The 27,551-nt window shown below is 39.4% G+C and overlaps 1 pseudogene across 1 annotated transcript in view; it reads right to left on the bottom strand.

Moving 5' to 3' along the window:
• The window catches only part of LOC147363111 (uncharacterized), a 70,941-nt pseudogene that overhangs the window by 9,258 nt on the left and 34,132 nt on the right, over nt 1-27,551 (bottom strand). The window contains exons 3-4 of the transcript XR_015137467.1: nt 14,707-14,874; nt 8,312-8,451 (exon numbers count right to left, since the gene is read on the bottom strand). The product of XR_015137467.1 is annotated as an uncharacterized LOC147363111 (transcript). The remainder of the gene's footprint in view (nt 1-8,311; nt 8,452-14,706; nt 14,875-27,551) is intronic.

Raw genomic sequence — 27,551 nt, 5'->3', positions numbered from 1 at the left:
TACATGCATTACATTTTAATCCTCATACAAAAAAACAGAATTGACATTCTACTGAGTTAACAAGTGCTAAGGCTAACTGATAACTCCAGGGTTTTGGCTTTCTTGCCAACTTAAAAGTAGTTTATCTGATCAAACCTGCATATATAATGAAAATAAGACTGAAGGGTGAAGTTTTGCTTTGAGAAGATTCAAAAAGTAGAAAATCTGTGCTACATGGGCAATAACCCTCTGGGCCCTTCTCTAGAAGCATCTAGCTTGTAGCTACATGCACCTTAGCCATCTGTCCAACACAGATACAGGGTCTTTCAAGAGCTGAGGGAGCACACTGTTTAACTCAATCATAATCCCACTTTCTATTGTTGCACTGGAACACTCAAATTAACTCATAATTAAGTATGAGCTACTTCGTACTGAATTTATTTTCCTCCTCAGTTCTATTTTCCCATTTTAATGCTTGGGTTGGGACTGTTGCCTGCTTCCAAAGAGCAGCATTTAGAATGTTAGGGAGTTTTTGTTAAACATAAAAATTCCTGTTTTCCTTTACATTTTTATCTATGGTTTAAAAGTACTAAATAATTAAAGTTTTGGTTTCAAACATGTTTCCTGACATAAATTTAAATCCAATGTGTATACTGATGTGTTGGGAACTCATAAAACTTGAAAAAACATCAATTTAGCCATAATGAAAAATAATTCCAAAGTGGTCAGAGCAGTCCCATTTCTTTATCCTGTTCACAGGTCACCCTGAATGTGAGCAATTATGCCCATGAACACTTAGAGAAAAAAAACCCCAATGTAAGCTTGACTGTTGCTTCCTCGGTGTCAGTGATAAAGAATTCACCTGCCTATACAGGAGACTTGAGTTTGATCCCTGGGTTGGGAAGATCCCTGGAGAAGGAAATGGCAACCCACTCAGGTACTCTTGCCTCGAAAATTCCTGGAGAGAGGAACCTGATGGGCTACAGTCCATGGGGTCGCAGAGTCGGACATGACTTAGCAACTGAACAACACAAAGCTTTACTGTTTTCATCCATCCTTCACCTGCAGGCTTAGAGAAAGAAAAGGAAAGAGGCATCTTGTGTTGTTAAGTGGTGTTGGAAAGTACCTTCGAGCCACAGGGGGACAGGTACAGGGAAGGCTGCACCCAAAGCCAGAGACAATTTTAGTGAAAACTCACAAATGACTCTACCTAAGTTAGTTAGGGTTTATATTGCTTATAATGAGTTTAAACTAGAGTCTGACAATGACAGAAGCTCTGTGGGCTCCTCTTCTCCAGAGCTTAATGATGTCAATAAGGCTGAGTCTGGTAGGATTTCCTGGAAAAAAACCACCTCAGCTGTGAATACCAAGATTGGCATCTTAAACTAATTTTCTTAACCAGTTTTCTTTTTTTTTTTTAACCTGAGGAGCACAATGGGAAAAGAAGGGGTACCAGGAGAAGAAGAGACAAAGTGGAAAAGGGCTTAAGAAACTTCCAAGTTACCTTACAATTTGCCAACAGCTGTCAGGGGGCTCCCATCTTTAATTTATACCACACTTTCTACACATTTTTATGCATGCTTTCCGAAAAGAAGCTCCATTACTAGGCACTACCTTGAAATTAGCTGTCTGGACACTGAACTAGACAAACCAGGGTTTCACAGGACAAAGAAGAAATCAAATCAGTGGCCAAAGGAAAAAAACTCAAAACTAATGTCTCTATATGCACTGCTCTCTTCCCAGCACTCCCCTTCATACTGAGTGCTTCTCCCATTCTGCAAACAGCCTACTCATCTCCCCTATGGGAGTTTATTTCAACACAGAGGAAGGTACAGAGCAAAAAAAACCTACCCACGGTAACCACATATTCTGAAATACTAGGCACAACACTTTCTTGGAAAAGCTATCATCATCTGATTCTCACAATATTTTAAAAGACTGCCCTTCTGGTTTTCACATCACCTAAAGGAACTAATTTCTCATAGAAACATCTTTTAAAATACCATGACACCCATATAAATAGAATTATCCTAGAACAACCTAGAATCCCCAACACACCTCCTATCATTTCCTTCCCTGCTATCAATATCAACTCAAAAATCTACTGGGAAACCAATGGCTATATCACCGTTTGTTGTTGTTCAGTCACTCAGTTGTGTCTGACTCTGCGACCCATGGATGGCAGCACATCAGGCTTCCAGTCCTTCACCATCTCCTGGAGCTTGCTCAAACTCATGTCCATTGAGTCAGTGATTCCATCCAACCATCTGGTCCTCTGTCGTCCCCTTCTCCTCCCGCCTTCAATCTTTCCCAACATCCTGGTCTTTTCTAATGAGTCAGTTCTTCACATCAGGTGGCCAAAGTATTGGATTTTCAGCTTCAGCATCAGTCCTTTCAATGAATATTCAGGGTTGATTTCCTTTAGGATTAACTGGTTTGATCTCCTTGCAGTCCAAGGTACTCTCAAGAGTCTCCTCCACAGTCCAAAAGCATCAATTCTTCGACATTCAGTCTTCTTTATGGTCCAACCTTTACCTCCACACATGACTACTGGAAAAACCATAGTCTTGACTAGATCGACTTTTGTTGGCAAAGTAATGTCTCTGCTTTTTAATATGCTGTCTAGGTTGACCATAGCTTTTCTTTCAAGGAGCAAGTATCTTTTAATTTCATGGCTACAGTCACCATCTGCAGTGATTTTGGAGCCCAAGAAAATAGTCTGACACTGTTTCCACTATTTGCCCATTTATTTGCCATGAAGTGATGGGACCAGATGCCATGATCTTCGTTTTTGAATGTTCGTTTTTGAATGTCGAGTTTTAAGCCAGCCTTTTCACTCTCCTCTTTCACTTTCATCAAGAGGCTCTTCAGTTCCTCTTTGCTTTTGCCATAAGGTTGCTGTCATCTGCATATCTGATGTTATTGGTATTTCTCCTGGCAATCTTGATTCCACCTTGTGCCTCAACCAGCCTAGCATTTCACATGATATACTTTGCATATAAGTTAAATAAGTAAGTAGGGTGACAATATATAGCCTTGATGTACTCCTTTTCGAACAACCAGTCCATTGTTCCATGACTGGTTCTAACAGTTGCGAGAAGATCTGCATACATGTTTCTCAGGAGGCAGGTAAGGTGGTCTGGTATTCCTGTCTCTTGAAGAACTGTCCATAGTTTATTGTGATCCACACAGTCAAAGGCTTTAGCGTAGTCAATGAAGCAGAACTATATGTTTTTCTGGAATTCTCTTGCTTTTTCGATGATCCAGCAGATGCTGGCAATTTGATTTCTGGTTCCTCTGCCTTTTCTAAATCCAGCTTGAACATCTAGGAGTTTGTGGTTCAGCTAGCTGCTGAAGCCTAGCTTGCAAAATTTTAAGCAGTACTTTGCTAGCATGTGAGATGAGTGCAATTGTGTGGTAGTTTGAACAGTCTTTGGCATTGCCTGTCTTTAGGACTGGAATGAAAATTAACCTTTCCGAGTCCTGTGGCCACTGCTGAGCAGTTTTCCAAATTTTTTGCTTTGAGAAGTCCATGAACAGTATGAAAAGGCAAAAAGATACCACCCTTAATAACCGAGAATATTACTACTGTCTGATTTTAAACAAGTAAATGTGCTCAAAATAACTATTATTAAAAATGTGCAGTTAGCCAAATACTAGAGATAGAAAAAAGTGATTTATAAAATAGAAAGTGTTCTGCATCAAAGGGAATGAAAAGCACAAATGGTAAAAGTACCAAATACCAGTCTTCTGTAACCTGTCTAAGTGCAGCTGAGCAGCAGCAAGATAGCTGCCTGCAGCAGAGGTATTTTTCAAGTCCTATGTTAATTCAATAAAATACCATGGTTAGTTCACAGAAAAGCAGACTACACAAGCAGTAACAGTTTAAAAACAGCCTATTTTTAAAACAAAGTGTATTTGGCTTTTAAATGCTTATTTTTCTTGATTACCTGCTTATAAGAGTAAATAGTCAATTACAATATTTAAGAAAATGTACAAGATTGTATCAGCAGGTTTGTAAAAATTATGGCTTACATCACTATTACTGCTCCTAATAAGGAAATACCTGTGTTGGGAAGTTACCAACTCTATATGTCTACATATTAAAATGGTCTTTCAATGAAATACAGATACTACATTGATGGTCAAAATTTAAAAGTCCCATATACAACTAAAAAATATGTAACTTCTCATAGCCCTGATGTATAAACCGTATCTGTCACATTATTTCGGTTTGCAGTTTATTTCATCTAATATTAGGAATCAAATGCATCTAACTGTTTATACACAAAATGCCACAATGATGAGGGTAATTTCTATTCTGTGCTCTATGATTCCTTTTAATTGACATTCAATTGTCTAAATATTAAATAAATTATCAGCTAAAACAGATTATTCTGACTCACTAGAAAAAGGTTTAAAAGACCTTTTATGTCATCATGTTTCTCCAAAAGAATAAAATTGTCTAAAGTCTGATTATGGAGAATTTCTAAAATCATTCTTTTTCCTTGACTTTTATTTTATTGTTTAATCAAACTGGTATAAATGGAACACAATACAACCATGCTATTATTACAAAAACATCTAGGTCTTCACTAAAATGGGAGGGGCTGTATCACTTGCATGGATCAAAGAGGACCTCAAAGCAGGAGACTGCCCTATGCTCCTTTCTGGAGATGATGAAAACAAAGAGTAAACCAAATGAAAATCAGAAAGTGAAAAGCTTGCAGCAGGGAATACTAGAGAACTGATGTGGCTATGAACAGCGCAATACACTGCAACACAGATTTCTAGAAATGAGAAGAAAACTTTGGTGAACCCAAAAGTGCTTTTACCTTTTAAAATGTAACATTCTTAACATAAAATTGCAAGAATTTATTAAATAAAGAACTGAAATATTAATTATATATCATTAATTAGAGGTAAAAGTACTTTTCACTTAAAAAACAACAATAAAAATTCCTGAAGGCTTTCTGATAAGCTGCAGTGCCAGTCAGCAAATGTGAGACTTAAGAAATTACCAGGAATCACGCTTAACGTTTTTATGTTCCAGGCTTTCCTACCACGTTTCTTGCACACTCCGTGGCCACCTCCTCAGCAGATTCTTCATGTTTGCACTCCCATTTCACCTCCAGTGCTCACTTCTACTACCAGCTGATAGATTTTGATAACTACGTACTACTTCCGTTCCTACTTCTTCCCACAACCAAAAACTAGTTAGTTGTCCCAATCTACCTGATTTCATAACTATGAGGGGTTTTAAGAACTTGCCCTTAACTTCAAAAATCACACTGTTTATCAGATTTGGTGTTTATAAAAAGACTCTTGAGATTATACCCAATCCGCTTGAAAAATTTTAATCAGCTTCACTATGCATTCTACGTCAAGTGTTGTTTTTCATGATATCTAGTTTTGAAGAAGCCTCCATATCCTCACATCAAAAGCTCAAGTAATTGGAAATTAACCTTAAGAAAGGGCCTTAGAGTCCCAAGTTGAAAAAAAAGAGGCAAAAATACAGATGACTACAAAGCTATTAACCTTCCATAGACTTTCGTATTAGCTGTGCCAGGCAGTAATGAACACTCACTAATGATGACAGTAACATTTACAGTGATATACCCTCCTGCCCCTAAAAGTTCCAAAGGGAGGATGGCTAGAGGAGTGAGGTCCCCGGGGACGGTACAAGCTGGTGGTGCAGAGGATCGGTGCAGTAAATGCACGGGCAAAGAAGGACAGCACTTTGAGCATGTAGAAAGAAAAATATGAGCAGGAATAGAAAAGGAGATACAGTTATTATGTGACTCTTAATCCCTTACCTACCAGAATGACATGAGTCACTACTGAACTCCAGAATTCAAAAATGTCTGTTTACCATGACTTGGCAAAACAGAGGAAGGGAGGGTGTTGAGAGGGGACATATAGTAAAATCAGGTGGATATTTACATGTAACTGTAACACATCAGAGCTCATAACATGTTTCACATATATACCTAGAGGCATTCAAAATACTTAACTGGCATGTTATCAGCAGTGATCCTTAAGCACAGACCCCTGGCAGTATGCCACATGTGGTACACCTGCTGAATGCAGCCCTGGATCTGGGACATAACCTACTTGGTTCAAAGAATCAAGCACGCTCGTACCAAAGATTCTTGTCTGCTTGTTACTTTTCACTTTGAAATGTCTGGTATTCTATGAATGGGAACAGAGGTAGATGCAGGGTTCATGCAGACTAAGAGCTGATGAGGAGGGAGAAATCCTTAGAGTATTCCACAAATACGAATATGAAAAAGTAGTATGGCCACTGCCTTGAGCTATGTTCCCAAAGTTGGGGAACTAAAGCAAGGCATATAATTGAATACAACTTATGAGAGACAGAGCACAAAACCTATGTGTAGATGGTATTTAATTTTCAAACTACGTGTATCAGGTAGGTACAAAGGACTATAAATAAATTGTATTTACTTTCTGGAAAAATAAAGGCAAAGCTGCTGGTGGTTAATTCTCATTTTTAAAAATGAACAATTTTTCATTCATAGAGAGGACTTGAATTTTCACTGGACTCGCCAATTTTAGATATGGAAAATGGACACATTGTCCTGTCCCAGTGGGGTGATGAAAGTACAGTACAATACTAGGGTCTATTGGCTAAGACAATGATTTTAAGAATGCCTGGTTTACAACTGGGAAACTCTGCCTTATTATGATAAATAAATATTCAAATACAACAGAATTTAAACCAAAGAGAAATTATTCCAACTTTTCTGTGTAACCAGGGTAGACACACAGTCAAATCATCATTCTTCCCATTGTTATCTAGGACTGTTCCAGAAGGAAGCAAAATCACCTTTGCAGAATAAAAAGAACAAATTAAGTCAAATGTGACAATAGTGTTCTGAGGTTCCACAATGTGTAGATGAGAGCACTTATGAGCTGTTAGGAAAATTTGATTTGAGAACTACATAATGGAAATTTACGAACTGTTTGGACTATAAACCTTATAACAACTTTAACATCAAATTAACAGTGTACGTGGCAATAAGAGTGAACCTCACAGCTGTAACAGCAGGGCTGTAGCAGAGATGGGATACGACAGCAGCTAAGTAGGGACTCTACAACCCAGAGGGGCTCTGGCTGAGCTCAAACATCAGGTTCTGCCTTTAAGTTTCACTTAATTTGTTCTGAGTACGTTCAGGGGTTTCTGCACTGAAGCAGGGTGCAGCTGTTTATGCCCAAGCTCTCCAAGTCCCATCCCATACGCCCAGCTCTCCTGGCTTACTCTACTGGTACCAATGGGAAATGAGGGAAGTGGACTCTTTGGGGGTGACACATCATTTCTTGAAGTTGGAAATATGCTGACTCAGATGTTAGGTAAAATATCTACAATGTTTTCAAGGCAAGACTCGGTGTGTTATTCTGAGTCCCTGGCCACTGGCAAAGATCAAAGTAGGAGGAACTTCTAGGGGCTCAAAGCTTTGACCTAAGAAACAAGAGATATGGTCTAATGAAAACCAAGTAAGGTCAATGATATATTACAGTGAGATGTGACAGTGGATTACTACTTAATATGTGACTAAAGATTTTAAAATTTTCTTATGAATGTTTCCTTACAGAAGAGAAATCAACCAGGTAGCAAGAATACTATAAAAAGCCATGTGCTGGGCTTCCCTGGTGACTCAGTGGTAAAGAATCCACCTGCCAATGCAGGAGACACGGGTTTGATCCCTGGACTGGGAAATCCCACATGCCATGGAGCAACTAAGCCCATGCTCTACAACTACTGGCCCTGTGCTCTAGAGCCCAGGAGCTGCCAACTATTAGGCTCACGCATTGCAACTACTGAAGCCTGCGAGCCCTCGAGGCCATGCTCCACAACAAGAGAAGCCACTGCACTGAGGAGTCCAAGGACCCCAACTAGAGAGTAGCCCCTGCTCGCTGCAACCAGAGAAAGGCTCGTGCAGCCACAGAGACACAGCACAGCCATAAATAAATAAGTAAATTTTTTTAAAAAAGAGAGAGAGATGTGTGTTTCAAGTCAGGGTTTTTTAAGCCTTTTCACCAAGCATTTACTAAAGGCTCCTGAATTTGGTTAAGATGCCACACTGTGCTTTTAGCAGCAACAGGGAAAGAAAGGCTAGTGGGGACAAGGAGGGGCACTATCTTGTACACATGCAGCTTCCCAGGATGTGTAAAAGCTGCTGTTAAGAGAGAATTTTAACAATTATCATGCAAACAGTAACAGTACACTTAGCAGGAGGCAGAACATAGTGACAGAGCTCTATTGTGTTAGAAACAATGTACTTTACCGGACGATTTAGACTGTTTCACTTACCACTTCTGTTGATGTTTCTGCGTGTTCAGAAGTAACATGTTCTTGAAGAGATGTCTCCGTATAGCCCATTTTTCCACAATAGGGACAAGTAAAAGACTGTGGCTGCTCTACGGAGAAAGCTTCCCCACCATAGTATAAATCTGAAAAACAGAGCGGAACTGCATTGAGAAATAATTACCAATTTTTAAAAAATACAGAAAAATGTAGCTCAGTCATATCTGACACTTTTGCAACCCCAATGACTGCAGCCCACCAGGCTCCTTTGCCCATGGGATTCTCCCTGGGTTCAATCCCTGAGTCAGGAAGATCCCCTGGAAATGGAGAGCAACCCACTCCAATATTCTTGCCTGAAAAATCCCATGAACAGAGAAGCCTGACAGGCTACAGTCCATGGGGTCGCAAAGAGTCAGAGATGACGACCACATATACCTATTTTTTTAGTATATCACTTCATTACAAACATCTCATTATTTAACATGAAACAAATACCTAATTTAAGAGGATAGGATCATTTCTGTGAGAAGAGAAAAATGAAAGAAAGCGTTTATTACATGACACATTTCTTCATTCTTTGGGAGATTTCGACTACCTTAAAAATACTTAAACCCATTATGTATATATTGATCATTTGTTATATGTACAAGACTTGCCAGGTGAATTTGGGGTAGGTGAAGATAAATGTACTTAAAAAAAAAAAAAAAAGAACAGAACAGAACTTCCTTACCTGATAAGGGGCACCTACAAAATCCCCAAGCTGACATCATACTTACTGGTGAAAGGGTGGATGCTTTCCCCTAAGACCAGGAACAAGACAAGAATTGCCACTCTGGCCATTTCTATTCAATATTTTAGTGGAGAACCTAATCACAGTAGGCAAGAAGGTGAAATGAAAGGCATCCAGATGGAAAGAAAGCAGTAAAACTCTCTATTAGCAGATGACAGGATCCTGTATATAGAAAATCCTAATGAATCCACTAAAAAAACTAGCAGAACTCATAAACGACCTCAGTGACATTTAAAGATACAAGATCTGTACCTGGGGTGGTGGGACTGAAAGACTAGGATTAATATACACACTGCTATATATAAAATAGATAACCAATAAGGACCTACTGTATACAGCACAGGAAACTCTACTCAATACCCTGTAATGACCTATATAGGAAAAGGATCTCAAAGAGCAGACATATGTATATGCATAACTGATTCACATCGATGTACATCTGAAACGAACACAACACTGTAAATCAACGATACTTCAATCAAAATAAAAACAAAACAGATGAAACAGCAGACACAGAGGAAGCTCTAAAAACTGAGAAGTTACCTTTTGTAAGAGATATTTACATTATGAGATAAATCTCCATCTGTACCAGGAAGAGAAGAGGTTCAGCACTAAACCTCTAGAAACGTCTATCAAAGGAGAGACAAAGACCTGAATTTACATAACAACTTAACTCTACAAAACAAAGTTACCCTTGTTTACCTCCCATAACTGGCCTCCTCCCCACCCAGCTCCCCCAAATCTTCTTTTGTCTTTAGCTTTAGAAGGCAATGACACCCCACTCCAGTACTCTTGCCTGGAAAATCCCATGGACGGAGGAGCCTGGTAGGATGCAGTCCATGGGGTCGCTAGGAGTCGGACACCACTGAGCGACTTCACTTTCACTTTTCACTTTCATGCACTGGAGAAGGAAATGGCAACCCACTCCAGTGTTCTTGCCTGGAGAATCCCAGGGACGGGGGAGCCTGGTGGGCTGCCGTCTATGGGGTCACACAGAGTCGGACACGACTGAAGTGACTTAGCAGTAGCAGTAGAGATGGTATTTAAGATGAAGGCTTGGGCCATTTCAGGGAGTTACTGTTTTCCTGGGCATCACCCATGAATATAGAAGGTAGACATGTTACCAAACTTCTGTTAGTTTGTTGTTTTTTTTTTTTTTAAATAAAAGATTTATGACAGAAACAAATTGTTTCTCTGTAACTTGGAGTGAGCAAACAAAAATTATTTAAAATTTCATTTACAATTGCAAAAAGAATAAAACATTTAGAAATACATTTAACAACAGAAGTGTAAAACTTATCCTTTGATAACTATAAACTTTTGTTGAAAGAAACGAAAGATGACCTAAATAAACAGAAAGACATCCTGCATTAACAGGGTAGCAGACTTAACTATCATCGCTTTCCAAACTGATCTACAGATACAAAACAATTCCCATCAAAATCCCAGTTTGTTTCTTTGCATAAATTTACAAGCCGATTCTAAAATTCACACAAAATTCAAGGGATTGACAATACCCACAGTAAGCTTGAAAATGAACAAAGTTGGAAGACTCATACTTTATGATTCCGATTCCAAAGCTTACTATGTACCTGAGACACTATAGTATTGGCATCCAGACATACAAATCAACGGAACAGATGAGAGTCCAGAAATTAAAAGTGACATTTATGGTCAATTGATTTTCTTTTCTAACAGCTTTACTGATATACTTTGACAAATAAAAATTGTATATATTTATGGTATATAACGATGTTTTGCCATATGTGTATACTGTGAAAACATCACCACAATCAAGCTAATTAATTAACATTTCCGTCACCTCTACACAGTTACCATTTTGTGTGTATGTATATGTGTTGAGAACATTTGAGATTTATCCTCTTCAAAAATTTCCAGTACACAATATTGTTACCTATGATCACCATACAACACCATACACCATATAACTATGATCCCTCTTCCAGCAACACAAGAGAAGACTCTACACATGGACATCACCAGATGGTCAATACTGAAATCAAACTGATTATATTCTTTGCAGCCAAAGATGGAGAAGCTCTATACAGTCAGCAAAAACAAGACCGGGAGCTGACTGTGGCTCAGATCCTGAACTCCTTATTGTCAAATTCAGACTTAAATTGAAGAAAGTAAAATAAATAAATAAATAAATAAATTGAAGAAAGTAGGGAAAACCACTAGATCATTCAGGTATGACCTAAATCAAATCCCTTAGGACTATACAGTGGAAGTGACAAATAGATTCAAGGGATTAGATCTGATAGACAAGAGTGCCTGAAGAATTACGGACGGAAGTTCATGACACTGTACAAGAGGCAGTAATCAAGACCATCCCCAAGAAAAAAAAATGCAAAAAGGCAAAATGGTTGTCTGAGGAGGCCTTACAAATAGCTGAGAAAAGAAGAGAAGCTAAAGGCAAAGGAGAAAAGGAAAGATATACCCCTTTGAATGCAGAGTTCCAAAGAATAGCAAGGAGAGAGAAGAAAGCCTTCCTCAGTGATCAATGCAAAGAAATAGAGGAAAATAATACAATGGGAAAGACTAGAGATCTCTTCAAGAAAATTAGAGATACCAAGGGAACATTTCATGCAAGTGAAAGTGAAGCTGATCAGTCGTGTCCAACTCTCTGTGACCCCATGGACTGTAGCTCACCAGGCTCTTCTGTCCATTGGATTTTACAGGTAAGAATACTGGAGTGGGTTGCCATTTCCTTCTCCAGGAGATCTCCCTGACCCAGGGATTAAATCCGGGTCTCCTGCATTGTAGGCAGACGCTTTACCACCTGAGCCACCAGGCACAATTAAGGACAGAAATGGTATGGACCTAACAGAAGCAGAAGACATTAAGAAGAGAAGGTAAGAATACACAGAAGACCTATACAAAAAAGATCTTCATGATCCAGATAACCATGATGGTGTGATCACTCACCTAGAACCAGATATCCTGGAATGCAAAGTCAAGTGAGCCTTAAGAAGCATCACTACAAACAAAGCTAGTGGATGTGACAGAATTGCAGTTGAGCCATTTTAAATCCTAAAAGATGATGCTGTGAAAGTGCTGCACTCAATATGCTAGCAAATTTGGAAAACTCAGCAGTAGCCACAGGACTGGAAAAGGTCAGTTGTCATTTCAATCCCAAAGAAAGGCAATGTGAAATAATGTTCAAACTACTGGACAACTGCACTCATCTCGCATGCTAGCAAAGTAATGCTCAAAATTCTCCAAGCCAGGGTTCAACAGTACGTGAACTGTGAACTTCCAGATGTTCAAGCTGGATTTACAAAAGGCAGAGGAACCAGAGATCAAATTGCCAACATCCATTGGATCATTGAAAAAGCAAGAGAGTTCCAGAAAAGCATCTACTTCTGCTTTATTGACTACACCAAAGCCTTTGACTGTGTGGATCAGAACAAACTGTGGAAAATTCTTCAAGAGGTGGGAATACCAGACCACCTGACCTGCCTCCTGAGAAATCTGTATGCAGGTCAAGAAGCAACAGTTAGAACTGTACATGGAACAACAGAACAGTTCCAAATTGGGAAAGGAGTACATCAAGGGTGTGTATTGTCACCCTGCTTATTTAACTTATATGCAGAGCACATCATGCAAAATGCCAGGCTGGATGAAGCACAAGCTGAAATCAAGATTGCCGGGAGAAATATCAATAACCTCAGATATGCAGATGACAGCACCCTTATGGCAGAAAGTGAAGAAGAACTAAAGAGCCTCTTGATGAAAGTGAAAGAGGAGAGTGAAAAAGTTGGCTTAAAACTCAACATTCAGAAAACTAAGATCATGGCATCTGGTCCCATCATTTCATGGCAAATAGATGGGGAAACATGGAAACAGTGACAGACTTTATTTTCTTGGGCTCCAAAATCACTGCAGATAGTGACTGCAACCATGAAATTAAAAGACGCTTACTCCTTGGAAGAAAAGTTATGACCAACCTAGACAGCATATTAAAAACCAGAGACATTACTTTGCCAACAAAGGTCCATCTAGTCAAAGCTATGGTTTTTCCAGTAGTCATGTATGGATGTGAGATTTGGACTATAAAGAAAGCTGAGCACCGAAGAATTGATGCTTCTGAACTGTGGTATTGGAGAAAACTCTTGAGAGTCTCTTGGACTGAAAGGAAATCAAACCAGTCAATCCTAAAGAAAATGAGTCCTGAATATTCATTGCAAAGATTGATGCTGAAGCTGAAACTCCAATACTTTGGCCACCTGATGTGAAGAACTGACTCACTGGAAAAGACCCCGATGCTGGGAAAGATTAAAGGCGAGAGGAGAAGGTGATGACAGAGGATGAGATAGTTGGATGGCATCACTGACTCAATGGACTTGAGTTTGAGCAAACTCCAGGAGTTGGTGATGGACAGGGAAACCCGGCGTGCTGCAGTCCATGGGGTCACAAAGAGTTGGACATGACTGAGTGACTGAACTGAACTGAACTGATGATCATCATGCTATACATTAGATCTCTAGAACTCACTCATCTTGCATAACAAAACTTTGTACTCTTTGACTAACATCACCCCATTATCCCCTTCCCTCTAGTCAGCTGATCTGCAACAGGAATGCTAAGACAATTCACTGGGGAGAGGATCTTCTCAATAAATGACACTGGGACAATTGGATAGTCCTATGTGAGAGAATGAAGTTGGACTTCTACCTCAGTCCACGCACAAAAATTGAATCAAAATGGATCAAAGATCTAAACGGCAGTACTAAAATTATAAAATCTTAGAGGAAAACATTTTTATATCTTCATGATCTTGGATTAGGTGATGGTTTCCTATATATGACATTAGAAGCATAACAAAGGAAAAAAACAGATAAACTTGACATTATCAAAATCAAAACTCCTGTGCTTCAAAAAATCAGCAAGAAAGTGAAAAGACAACCCACAGAATGGGAGAAAATTTCTGCAAATCATTCACCTGTAAGGAACTCCTATACAGAATACACAAAGAAATATGAAAACTCAATAATAAAACATGTATTACCCAATTAAAAGATGGGCAAAGGATTTGAACAGACATTTCTCCAAAGCAGATATGTGGGTGGCTAATCACCACTAGAAAAGATGGTCAGCAGCATCACTGGCCATCATGAAAATGCAAATTAAAACCACGAGACACTACCACTTCACATACAGTAAGATGTCTATAGTCAGACAGATAATAACAAGTGTTGACTAGGTAAGAAATTATAGCATGAAACATTTAAAGGTTTTCTTATGCACTGACAGTGCCTTCTAATCAACTGTACAACTAATCTGCTTCCTGATAACTACAGCACGAAGATTTCTGTACTGTTAGCAAGAACAGTCAATTTAAACTTCACTCCTTCTTTACCGAGGCACTCTTTCACTTCACACTTTGCCAGCTGTATTTATTTCTGAATGGCTTTCATAAGCAAACTATAAGAGAAAAAATTACTTAGAATAAAAAGATTTGTGTTATTTTTAATGAATTTGGAGCCTCATTATGCAATGGGGATAGTTTTAGAACGTTTTGCCTTTACTTCTTCACACACGTACACAAAGTTCTAAATGATAACTCACTAAACTTTTAAATACGTACCAAAATCTACCCTTGTTAATATGCACTGCATTGGGTGGTCAGTTGTATGCCTTGTTGTTGTTGCACCACTCTCATAACAAGATGCACAAAGATCGTAATCGTAGCAAATTAAACACTTGTATCTGCGACCTCGAAAATTTCCTTTTAAACATGCATCACAGCTGACACCTATAAAAAAAGAAATATCATTAATTAGAAGCTGTAAAAGGCCACTCTTCATTTCATTTTTATAAATAAAAAGATGCACATACAACCCCAGATTTCTTTTCCAAAATGACTGAAAACAACAATGTAAAATCATATAGGTATTTCTGTTCCCTCGATTTACTATTCTCATGGAAGTAACTTAAAATGTTTAACAAAATATAAGAAAACTTTGAAAATGTTTTGATGATCTTGCAAGAGGGCAACAGTCAAGTTAAAGAGGAGTGAGTACCTGGCCTCACTCAGGGAGGTGGGCAACTACTTGGCAAAGTCTGAGCTTACGTGTTCACAGCACTGCAGGATAAAGCACAGGTAGCACAGACCTGCCAGGTCTGCCATGGTGGGGTCTAAACAGGCAATTTCGCGTAAAGGTGAGACCCTAATATACCCTCACTATACGTGTGAGCTAGCAATCCTTGCTGCTGCTGCTGCTAAGTCGCTTCAGTCGTGTCCGACTCTGTGTTGACCCCATAGACGGCAGCCCATCAGGCTCCCCCGTCCCTGGGATTCTCCAGGCAAGAACACTGGAGTGGGTTGCCATTTCCTTCTCCAATGCATGAAAGTGAAAAGTGAAAGGGAAGTTGCTCAGTCGTGTCCAACCCTCAATGACCCCATGGACTCCAGCCTTCCCGGCTCCTCCATCCATGGGACTTTCCAGGCAAGAGTACTGGAGTGGGGTGCCATTGCCTTCTCCGTAGCAATCCTTAGGGGATTAAAAAATTTGCCCCCTGAAATCCCTTCTGCACAAAACACCATCACCACCACCCTAAAAAGTTATAACTATCAGTACAAAACCAGTCCAGATTTCACATAAGTGAAAAATCCAAATTCAGACTTCCAAATGGTTCTCAGGTCAAGAATTTAGAATAGTCCTAAATAAGTACCGGCACCAAGCATCGGACAGAAATAAAATTTCAAGGAATGACAGTTCATGTACAAAATACCAACAAAAGCTTAGATACCACCAGAAAGAAGTTTGTAAGAATAAGCAGAGAGTCAGAATGGCAAGGAGTTGATAGCAGAAGTGAATACCAAATACTAACAGTTTAAAATAAAAGAGGAGCTTAAAAAGAAGAGGCAACCAACGTATTTGAAAATGAACCAAATATCTTGATATGCAAAATTTGAAATTTAATGGGCAGGTATAATGGCAAGAAAGCCTTTTATTTACATGTGATATGCCTGTTTATGTAGAAAACTCCTGCTAAATTATTAGAATTAAGTATTTTAAGCAAGGCAGCCAAATATAAACACCAATTTAATAAACTACTGATTGATTTTTCATTCCAAAAAAGACAAGTATATTTTTAAAATGCCATTTGAGTCTACTTATATGAGGTACTCATGGGTGTGTGCTACGTTGCTTCACTCGTGTCTGACTCTCCGCGACCCCGTGGACTGTAGCACGCCAGACTTCTCTGTTCATGGATTTCTCCAGGCAAGAGTACTGGAGTGGGATGCCGTGTCCTCCTCCCACATGAGGTACCCAGATTAGTCAAATTCACAAAGAACGAAACAAGCCCCTCCCAAACCCAGAGCAGAACAGTGGTTAGCAGAGACTGGATGGAAGGGGAGAGAGGGAGTACCGTTTAATGGGTTTCAGTTTGGGATAATGAAAAAACTCTGGAGATGGATAGTGATGATAGTTGCACAACAATGTGAATGTACTAATTCCACTCACTTAGCTGTATGCTAATAGGTTAAATGGGTTAAAACGACAGATTTCATGTTGTGCATATTTGACCACAATAAAAAAATTACATCATTTGTAGCAGTATTCCTGAAAAGTGCCTATGAATAAACCTAACCAAAGATATGCAGCCCTTTATGAAATAAATTAGTAAAAATGTGTTCAAAGACATTAAATAGCTTTTACAAAATAAAAACACCAGGTTTCACTGACTAGAAGGTTCAGCATAATAAAATACCAATTCTCCCCTAAACTGACTGGTGGATTTAATACAATTCTAATAAAAAAACAATCACAAAAGAATTTTTTGTGGAACATAATAAGCTGACTCAAATCTTTACACAATTTGCAAAGGGTCAAAAATAGCCAAGACAAAAAAAAAAAAAAAAAAAAAGCCAAGACATTCCTGAAGGGTAACAAGATGGAGGGATTTGCTTAACACAGCAAGAGCTATTATAAAGCTACAGTAATTTAGATAGTAGGATACTGGCTTATAGACAGACAAACTGACCAAAGCAACAGAACAGAAAGCTCCTAAAGTGTGCTCAGATGGTAAAGAATCTGCCTGCAATGCAGGAGACCCAGATTTGATCCCTGGGTAGGGAAGATCCCCTGGAGTTGGGAATGGCAACCCACTCCAGTATTCTTTAGGATTGACTGGTTGGATTTTATTGCAGTCCAAGAGACTCTCAAGAGTTCCTCTCCAATAACACAGTTCAAAAGCATCAATTCTTCGGTGTTCAGCTTTCTTTATGGTCCAACTCTCACATCCGTACATGACTGCTGGAAAAACCATAGCTTTGACTAGATGGACCTTTGTCGGCAAAGTAACATCTCTGTTTTTTAATATGCTGACTAGGTTGGTCAGTTTTTCTTCCATGGAGCAAGTGTCTTTTAATTTCATGGCTGCAGTCACCATCTGCAGTGATTTTGGAGCCCAAAAAAATAAAGTCTGTCACTGTTTCCACTGTTTCCCCATCTATTTGCCATGAAATGATGGAACTAAACATGATTTTAGTTTTCTGAATGTTGAGCTTTAAGCCAACTTTTTCACTCTCCTCTTTCACTTTTATCAACAGGCTCTTCACTTTCTGCCATAAGGGTGGTGTCATCTGCATATCTGAGGTTATTGATATTTCTCCCAGCAATCTTGATTCCAGCTTGTGCTTCTTCCAGCCCAGTGTCTCTCATGATGTACTCTGCATATGACAATATACACCCTTGATGTACTCCTTTCCCAATTTGGAACTGTTCTGTTGTTCCATGTACAGTTCTAACTGTTGCTTCTAGACCTGCATACAGATTTCTCAGGAGGCAGTCAGGTGGTCTGGTATTCCCACCTCTTGAAGAATTTTCCACAGTTTGTTCTGATCCACACAGTCAAAGGCTTTGGTGTAGTCAATAAAGCAGAAGTAGATGCTTTTCTGGAACTCTCGCTTTTTCAATGATCCAATTGATGTTGGCAATTTGATCTCTCTGGTTCCTCTGCCTTTTGTAAATCCAGCTTGAACATCTGGAAGTTCACAGTTCACGTACTGTTGAACCCTGGCTTGGAGAATTTTGAGCATTACTTTGCTAGCATGCGAGATGAGTGCAGTTGTGCAGTAGTTTGAACATTATTTCGTATTGCCTTTCTTTGGGATTGGAATGAATTCCACTGACCTTTTCCAGTCCTGTAGCTACTGCTGAGTTTTCCAAATTTGCTAGCATATTGAGTGCAGCACTTTCACAGCATCATCTTTTAGGATTTAAAATGGCTCAACTGGAATTCTATCACCTCTACTAGCTTTGTTTGTAGTGATGTTTCCTATGAACCAGTCAATCCTAAAGGTAATCAGTCCTGAATATTCAGTGGAAGGACTGATGCTGAAGCTGAAACTCCAATACTTTGTCCACCCTGATGCGAAAGCTGACTGATTGGAAGAGATCATGATGCTGGGAAAGATTAAAGGCAGGAGGAGAAGGGGATGACAGAGGCCAAGATGGTTGGATGCCATCACCGACTCAATGGACCTGAGTTTGAGCAAGCTCCGGGAGTTGGTGATGCACAGGGAAGCATGATGTGCTGCAGTCCATGGGGTCGCAAAGAGCTGGACACGACTGAGTGACTGAACTGAACTGAATCAGTATTCTTGCCTGGAAAATCCCATGGACAGAGGAGCCTGACGGGCTCAAGGGGTCACAGAGCTGGATATGACTGAGTGACTAACACACGCACAAACAGATGCACACATGTTGAAATCTGTGTCATGACAGTAAGGTCACTAGAGATCAGTGCGGAAAAGAGGGAGTAGACAGTAAATGGTACTAAGACAGGTTATCTCCCTGGCATATACGGGGACAATAGAGTTGGATCTCACCCACCGATTCCACACACAGGAATCAATTCCAGATGGTTTAAAGACAAGTGTGAAAGGGAAGTGAGAAAAATCTCTGAAGACAATATAGGGGAATATTTTTATAAACCCAGAGTAGGAAACCATTTTCTTAATACACACACACAGGGCCCAATAAAGAGACACATTCAACCACATTAAAATTATGACTTTTCCTTCACTTTTAATATCCTGAAAGTAAAGTGAAAGTGAAGTCGCTCAGTTGTGTCCGACTCTTTGCAACCCCCTGGACTGTAGCCCACCAGGCTCCTCCGTCCATGGGATTCTCCAGGCAAGAGCACTGGAGTGGGTTGCCATTTAATATCCTAGAATGATGGAAAAGACAAGGCCCAGAATCTGGTGATAAAAACAACATACAAGACAGACAAGTGTTAGGTATATAGGATAATTAAAGAACTCAAACATATCAGGAAGAAAATGACCAACATCCAATAGGAAAATGGGCAAAGACTTCAATGGGCACTATAAAGAACAGCGAACAAAACTGACCAATAGATACACCGAAACGACGCTCAATCTCATTAGTCATCAAAGAAGTGTAAATAAAATCACCATGAGCCATTATTTTACATCAACTGACTGCAAAATCCTAGAAGCCTCTTGGTATCAAGTGCTAGTGAAGACAAGGAGCAACAGACACGCTTCTATGTCACTGGTGGGGACATGTATCAGAAAACTATTTTGCAAATTTTGTTCACTTTCTAGTCAAGTTAAACATGTACAATTACTGCTAAGTCGCTTCAGTTGTGTCTGACTCTGTGAGACCCCATAGACAGCAGCCTACCAGGCTCCTCTGTCCATGGGTTTCTCCAGGCAAGAACACTGGAGTGGGTTGCCATTTCCTACTTCAATGCATGAAAGTGAAAAGTCAAAGTGAAGTCGCTCCGTCGTGTCCGACTCCTAGTGAGCCCATGGACTGCAGCCCACCAGGCTCCTCTGTCCACGGGATGTTCCAGGCAAGAGTACTGGAGTACTGTGTCTCTGCAATTCAATTCAAATCAATTCCCTGGGGCATCTTTTGCCCAGGGGCATCAGAAGAATGTAAAAGAATTTTCACAGTGGTTTTCATAATTGAATAAAAAGGCTGTTAACAATCCAAAGGCCCATCAGACAGTCCATTATGGAATGAATTAAAAGATAATGGGGACTTCCCAGGTGGTCCAGTGGTAAGACTCCAACCTCCCAATGCAGGGGATCTGATTGATTCCTAGTCAGGAAACTAGATCTGGCATGTCCCAACTAAGATGCCTGCTTGCCACAAGGGAGATTCTGCAAGCTGTAAAGGAGACCCAGTGCAACTAAAATAATTAAATATTAAAAAAAAAAAAGAAAGAAATAATGAATGACAGCCTAAAACAGTGGGTGAAGACAGGCATAAAATCAAACTAAGTTATAAAACAAGTTTAGAAGATACATGCCATGGAGAAAAAGAAAAGGATAAACAGTGTGGACAAAGAAAGCTCACTAAAAGGATGATGAACAAAAAGATGGACTACTTCAAAATTTGCCTATTCAAAGCAGCCTCCAAGCACGACAATGCACAACAGTGAAGATACTGAAAAGGGCTAAGTACCTATTTAGATTCACAAATGAAAGCTTAATTTAACAGGATATAGTAACTTTGCCAAATAAAATGTAGTGTAAACTAAGCTACACCTCTTTAGGGTGCCAGAAAGGTAAGCTCAGGTTTGAACACTAACTTTTCGGAGTGTCCCATCTGACACAAGGGCTTGCCAGGTGGCGCTAACCCTTCTGTCTGTGCAGGAGACATAAGAGATATGACTTTGATTCCTGGGGTGGGAAGATCCCCTGGAGAAGGGCATGGCAACCCACTCTAGTATTCTTGCCTGGGAATCCCATGGACAGAGGACCTTGGCAGGCTATGGTCCATGGGGTCCCAAAGAGTTGAACATGACCAAAGGGAGTTAGTATGCATGCATATTGCGTAGAGCAAATGAAACCTAACATTTTTTAAATCCAGGAGACCTCAGTGCTATCATCTAGTGGTCCTACAGCCTTGGCTCTTAAGGTGATATTTTATTTGACAACATTTGAACTCTTGTTTCTATTATAACATGATACTTTTTCTATAGGAATTTTGGTTTTCAGCGTTGTAAATATTTCTTATCAATATCACCAGAAGCAATTTCATTCTTCCTTTCAAGGAAATGATCATAATACATATGCCACGTGTATGTTCTGTTTCAGATTTCCTGAGCCTCTTGGTACCAGGTAGAATATTGTTATTAACCAAGGAACTGTGCAGTGAAGAGCTGGCTTATTTTCCCTGTTAGGAAACCACCTGGGGTAGACAGGAAGGGAGCACATTTTGTTAGTCTGTGTTATAAAGTGAATTCTGACAGATATACTTAAAAGAGATTCTGTTTGAGTAAGAATCTGGGGTCCTTTTCTAAGCTAAATGAGATTTAGTCATTTCAGGTGGGGGCAGAGAGAGAGAGAGGATTGCTACTGAGAAACTGTAGCAAGCCTATGCATGCTTCTTCCACGCATTTTAGAGACTCGGAGCTATCATCAGCCTGGCGTGCTACAGTCCAAGGGGTTGCAAAGAGTCAGACGCGACTGAGCAACTGAACTGAACTGAACTGAGCTACCATAGAGAGAGTTGGTATGGAATATTCTCTCAAATCAGATACTGTCTAAAGCTTATGATGACAAATTAGAAGTGTTAAACTGGAGGAGCTATTACAATGAGAAGGAGTAGCAGGATATATGGAAAACTATATGTAAGAAAATATTTTCACTTCCCTGACTTCTTATTCATAGTACACTCATCACCAAAACACATCCTATCATATAGTATACTTGCCACCATGGATAATTATACTTTTACTTGTATTTTGAGAAACCTTGCTGAGAATTTACCTAACATAACATTTAATGGTCTGACTGAAATATATATTTTTGTTTAAAATAGTGATCTTGAATCACAAAAGTTGTTAAATGTCTTTCAGAGTTTAAGAAGTTAAAAAAATATACTTTGCGGGTGGGGGTGGGATGAGGTGGGAGGCTTGGAGGATCTTAGTTTCCCAACCAGTGATAGAACTCAGGCCCATGGCAATGAAACCACCAGGTTCTAACCCTGGACTGCCAGGGAATTCCCAGAAAACATACATTTTCAAAATGACTCAAAAATAGTAATTAAAAAAAAAAGAATTCCATTTCTTTAATGGTGGTTTTGTTTGTTTGTGTTCTGGAGGGCTGCACTGAGTCTTCATTGCTGAGCAGGCTTTTTCTCCAGTTGCAGTGCAAGGGGTTCTCACTGCAGTGGCTTCTCTCACTGCTGAGTACAGGTTCTAGGTGCACAGGCTTCGTAGTCGCAGCACAAGGGCTCAGTAGTTGTGGCTCCGAGGCTCTAGAGCACAAGTGCAATAGTTGTGGCACACGGGCTTAGCTGGTCCACAGTATGTGGGATCCTCCTGGATCAAGGACCGAACCCGTGTCTCCTTCGTTGGCAGGTGGATTCTTTATCACTGAGCCACCAGGGAAGCCTGAACCCAAGTTCCTTGAAGGGCTAACAGTTATTTAATGTTAAAAAGCTTAAGACAACTGTGGACGGTGGTACTGCCATTCTCCAGGCAAGAATACTGCAGTGGGTTGCCATTTCCTTCTCCAGGGACTCTATACAATACACACCCTGCAAAAACTGAGTTAACCAAATAATAAAACATGTAAGTCATCCTTGAATAATCTGGCTTTAGCCATACTGTCATAAACAAATTCAGAGAATTATTACTTCGTAAAATGGAAACAAGCACAAGCTACATCTTTTTAAAAAACATTTTAAGTACAGTTGATTTACACTGTTGTGTTAATTTCTGCTATACAGAGAAGTGATGCAGTTATACACGTGCATAGTCTTTCCTATTCTTTTCCATTATGGTTTATCACAGGACATTGAATAGAGTTCTCTGTGACGTACAGGAGGACCCTGCTGTTTATTCACCCTATATATAATGCTTTACATCTCCTAATCCCAAACTCCCAATCCTTCCTTTCCCCAACCCCGTCCTCTCCAATGGCAACTACAAATCTGTTCTGTCTCTGTGAGTCTGTTTCTGTTTCATAGGTAAGTTCATCTGTGTCATATTTAGACTCCACATGTAAACGACATCATATGGTCTTTCTCTGAGGTCCTCCACTTAGTATGATCATCTCTAGGTCTATCCATGCTGCTGCAAATGACATGACTTCATTCTTTTCATGGCTGAATAATATTCCATTATGTACAAACACGCGCACACACACACCGTGTCTACACCTGCACAAGCCACATCGTAAAGTTATGGTAGGATATTTGGGATTCCCCATCTGATCAAGTTCACCTAACGGGACAAACACAAACGCTGGGAAATACAGGGGACTTCCCTATTGGTCCAGTGGTAAGACTCCACGCTCCCAGGGCAGAGTACACAAGTTCCATCACTGGTTGGGGAACTAAGATCCCACCAAGCTGCACTGCACAGCCAGAAACAAATGCTGGGAAATATAGCTTAACCTCAATTTCAACCCTTGCATATGTGAAACTTAAATAAAAAGAATGGTGTATATTTGATAACCCCTATCTATAAAAGGTGTATCTAAACACATTCATATCCTCAACACTTTTATATTTAGCAGTTCTGTAAAATAAATACATAAAACCTATGAACTAAAATTAAAGGAAAGAATGCCCTCTAGTGGGAACAGATGTTTAAAAAGCCACTGAAATAATACATAAACTCTTTTTTTTAATGTTCTAAAATAAAGGCTTATTTACTTATATATATATATATAGTACATATACATTACACATACATTTATTTATCTTTTAAAAGAAAAACCCAGAGGTTGATATAGCTTTTCCTTAATAGAGAGGCAGTGTGAAGAGAAGGTCGATAAAGGGAAAGCTACCTGTCAAGGTAAACAGTGAAAGAACACAACAGGAAGAGACTCTACCCCTAATCTGAAGCCCTGGGATTATTCAGCATTCACCACTGACAAGCTATCCTGACTGCCAGATGCCATGCAATCTGGAGTAAAGGTCCTCCTTTTACTCCAGTCAATTATCTATCTCTTCAGGGCCTATGGATGTTTAAATAAGTGTGACTTTTAAAAAACGAATGTGTGCATGTGCGTGTGTGAGATATGTTATATTCCCAAAGAGGTTCTTTGCATTTAGATGGTTGAAAAATCATGCAATCTTTTGAAGAGGTTCTCAAGTGAACACAGAAGCAAATAAAGAAATGAACTATGGTAACTCAGTGAAAGGCAGTAGCAGCCAGAATTAAAGACAATGATCAAGGGATATTACTAGAAATAAAACCACTGGAACCCAAGACAAATTTCATAATGCTTCCCAAGCTGGGAGCCTAGTTCAGGAGTAGAAAGCTTTTCCCCTTCTATTAAAAGAAGTACAGGGGGACATACACTCAATCATGCATTGCAAAGGTAAAGTAACTCTAGGAGTTCTTTTTGAAGAAAAAAACACACAAAAAAACCCTACTTATTTTTAGACTTAGGAACAGAATCTTCCCCTGCCAATTAAATATACACATAACTCTATACATATTAAAAAAAAAAAAAAAAACAAAAAAAAACTATGCCTTATGACAAAGGGAAACTCAAAAGGAGAGAAAATTGGGTAGAGAGACCCATACAAATATACCATTCAAGAAAAGACCTACAGTTAAAGGGATTCCAGGGGCAGAGAAAGAGAAGTGAGAAAAACAGTACACAGCTGGGGAGGGTACGATTCAAAAGAAAGCGGCCTGGGAGCTGGAGGGGAACTTTAGAAAAGGGGAAAACATGGAACAGTTTGGAAAACAGACTGTGCAGTGTGCTCTTCACACTTAGCAGACTTGCGTGAACCTGTGATACATTTACCTGGCTGGGCATTTAAAACAACCTTTTCTGTACTGGGATTTAGCTTTCTTTTACTTTATTGTTTTCAAGTGGAATTCCATGAGTGTGGTGACATGTCACAACAAGGAGCATCCATCTATCCTTCCATTATGTACAAGATACAGCAGTGAGTAAAGGCCTGTGCCACACAGAGCTAATACCCCAGTGGTAGCCCAGAGAATTTTCTTCATTACTGCATTAATTTTCACATCAAAGTCATGAGGTAGCTGGAAATTATGATAAAACTTCTTTCATGGTTATGGATGATTCAAAGCTAGTTCATATCTGCCCAACAAACTGGACAGAAAAGCAGGGACTGGACACTGTATTTAAGGCATTCCTTCCTTATGCATTCTATTAAAGAGGGAAGTTTAATTCATTTCTAAAAGTTTTTAGTGAAGCAGAATTTGCTCCATTTTAGAACAACTGGATGTTTTGCTTAAAGACCTGTTCCATGCTCTTATTTCATAGAAATGCAATACTGGCCTGGGAACAGAAACCCATCTTAGTAACAATGAACTTGCTCATGAGCAAGCTTAGTAAGGAATGGTCTTTCAGAACCCCTTATCTGGAAATGGAGAAGCTTCAATCTACTATTATACTCAGCCATGATTAGAGCTATTTTCTGACTTTACACATAAAATGAAGGAAGAAGAGGTGTGTAAGGAATGCCTGGGGCAACGTAGGAATTCAGTGGGTATCTGCTGAATGAATGAAGTGGATGAAAAGAAAAAGGGACTTAGATAAAAAAAAAAGAAAAAGGGACATTCTCCCAGAGTAATTAGATAAGAGCTCAAAAGAGAGAAGGGAAACAGGGATTAATGTGTGTCCATAATAGACTTCTTGATATAAGAATGACTCAATGATGAAAGTAGGGGGGGAAAAGAAGGGACTGAACAACAGGTACTTGTTTCCCATAGGAGAAAAGAATATTAAGTCAGTAAAAATGCTGTGCCAAATACTTCTAGGCATGAGCCCCCATTCAGCAGCATCAGCCCAGAAGATTTGGCTGCCAGCCATATAAACGATGCGGTTGTTCTTGAGAAACACATTTTTTGTCAGCCACAATTTTGTGTTGATAATTTCACATGTAAAGCTGAAAATAAAACCTCCAGTAGTTTGAAATATGTGTGCATCTCTATTTAAGTTCCTTGAAACAATGCACACTAATCAGAATCACTGCCCTGTTTTTTTAAAATTTAATTGGAGGCTAATTACTTTACAATATTGTAGTGGTTTTTGCCATACACTGACATGAATCAGCCATGGGTTTACATGTGCTCCCCATCCTGAACACCCCTCCCACTTCCCTCCCCATCAAAGACCCTCCGGCAAGGCCTATGTGGCAAGGCAGAGAGCTCCAGCCGTCCCAAAAGACAAGTGCTCTTGGAGAGGGTGGTGATTTTTATGAAAACATCTAGTGATCACACAAGCATTTTGCGCATCGCTTCAGTCGTATCCAACTCTTTGCGACCCTATGGACTGTAGCCCACCAAGCTCCTCTGTTCATGGGATTCCCCAGACAAGAATACGGAGTGGGTTGCCATGCCCTCCTCCAGGGGATCTTTCCGACCTAGAGATCAAACCTGAGTCTCTTATGTCTTCTTTATTAGCAGGTGGGTTCTTTACCACTAGCACCACCTGTAAAAAATATATTACATTTCAAACTGATTGGGGCCGGTCTGAAAAATTAAACCCTTAAAATGGGTATAAAATGCCATTGGAGATTCTCCTTCAGATCATCTCCACACAGCTTTGATCTTTCACTAACCAATTAGTGTTTAACTGAACTTGATGCCCCAGGCACCTGCGAAGGGCTTGTCACTGTATAAACTGATGTCCACAAGAACTACGTGACCTGCTCCAAAGGCAAACAGTCATGAACTGACAAACAGCCTCTGATAACAGTAAATCTGTTATTTGTGTGTCTGTTTCAGAAGTAGATGTCTTCAGAACTTTTTTATTTACTATGGCACAGAGATACACATTTAGTATCATGTTTATTGTTCTTAATTCTTTATTTTCTAAGAGAGCTTAATTCTACCAATCATATAACTTCTCTAAAATGAAACTCTGAGCTTGAGGAATTACTTTCAAGGCAGGTGTTAATAGATATTTGCTTATTTATTTCCATAGGTTGATAATCAATCAAACACAGCTCTACCTGAAGTCACTAATCTATAAGTTCTTATTCTAGAGTACTATTCTCTTAACTTTTTGAAAATCCATGTCATATACTGGTAAATACTTGAAAACATTACTATCTCCTTTGTTTAAAATTTCAGTAAGCAAGAAACATGTCAGGCCTCACTCTTTCAAATCACAGCATAATATCAATATGATTCTCAAATATATAATTTATTTTAAATTTTGTTTCTGTCAAATATATAAGGAAATACACATACATACATCTTCAGACAAGGGAATCAACAGCCTATCACACATGACATAATTGCATAACAAAATTCTAGAACATTGTGCTCCAACAAATTGCTATTATCACATGTAAGTCCCTACAAAAACAGGTCCTAAAAGGATACATACCACAGGGAAGCACTTATGTAAGTTTTAAACTACACAATACAATGCTCTATAGTTACAGTGTATGGACACATACTTATGTAGAAAGCATGCTGAAATGTGGATGGAAAGGA

The sequence above is a fragment of the Bos grunniens genome, chromosome 11 (assembly GCF_055505025.1).
Source record: "Bos grunniens cultivar Pamir isolate PY7600 chromosome 11, Bosgru_T2T1.0, whole genome shotgun sequence".
Taxonomy (NCBI): Eukaryota; Metazoa; Chordata; class Mammalia; order Artiodactyla; family Bovidae; genus Bos; species Bos grunniens.
This window is presented reverse-complemented; position numbering and strand designations above follow the sequence as displayed.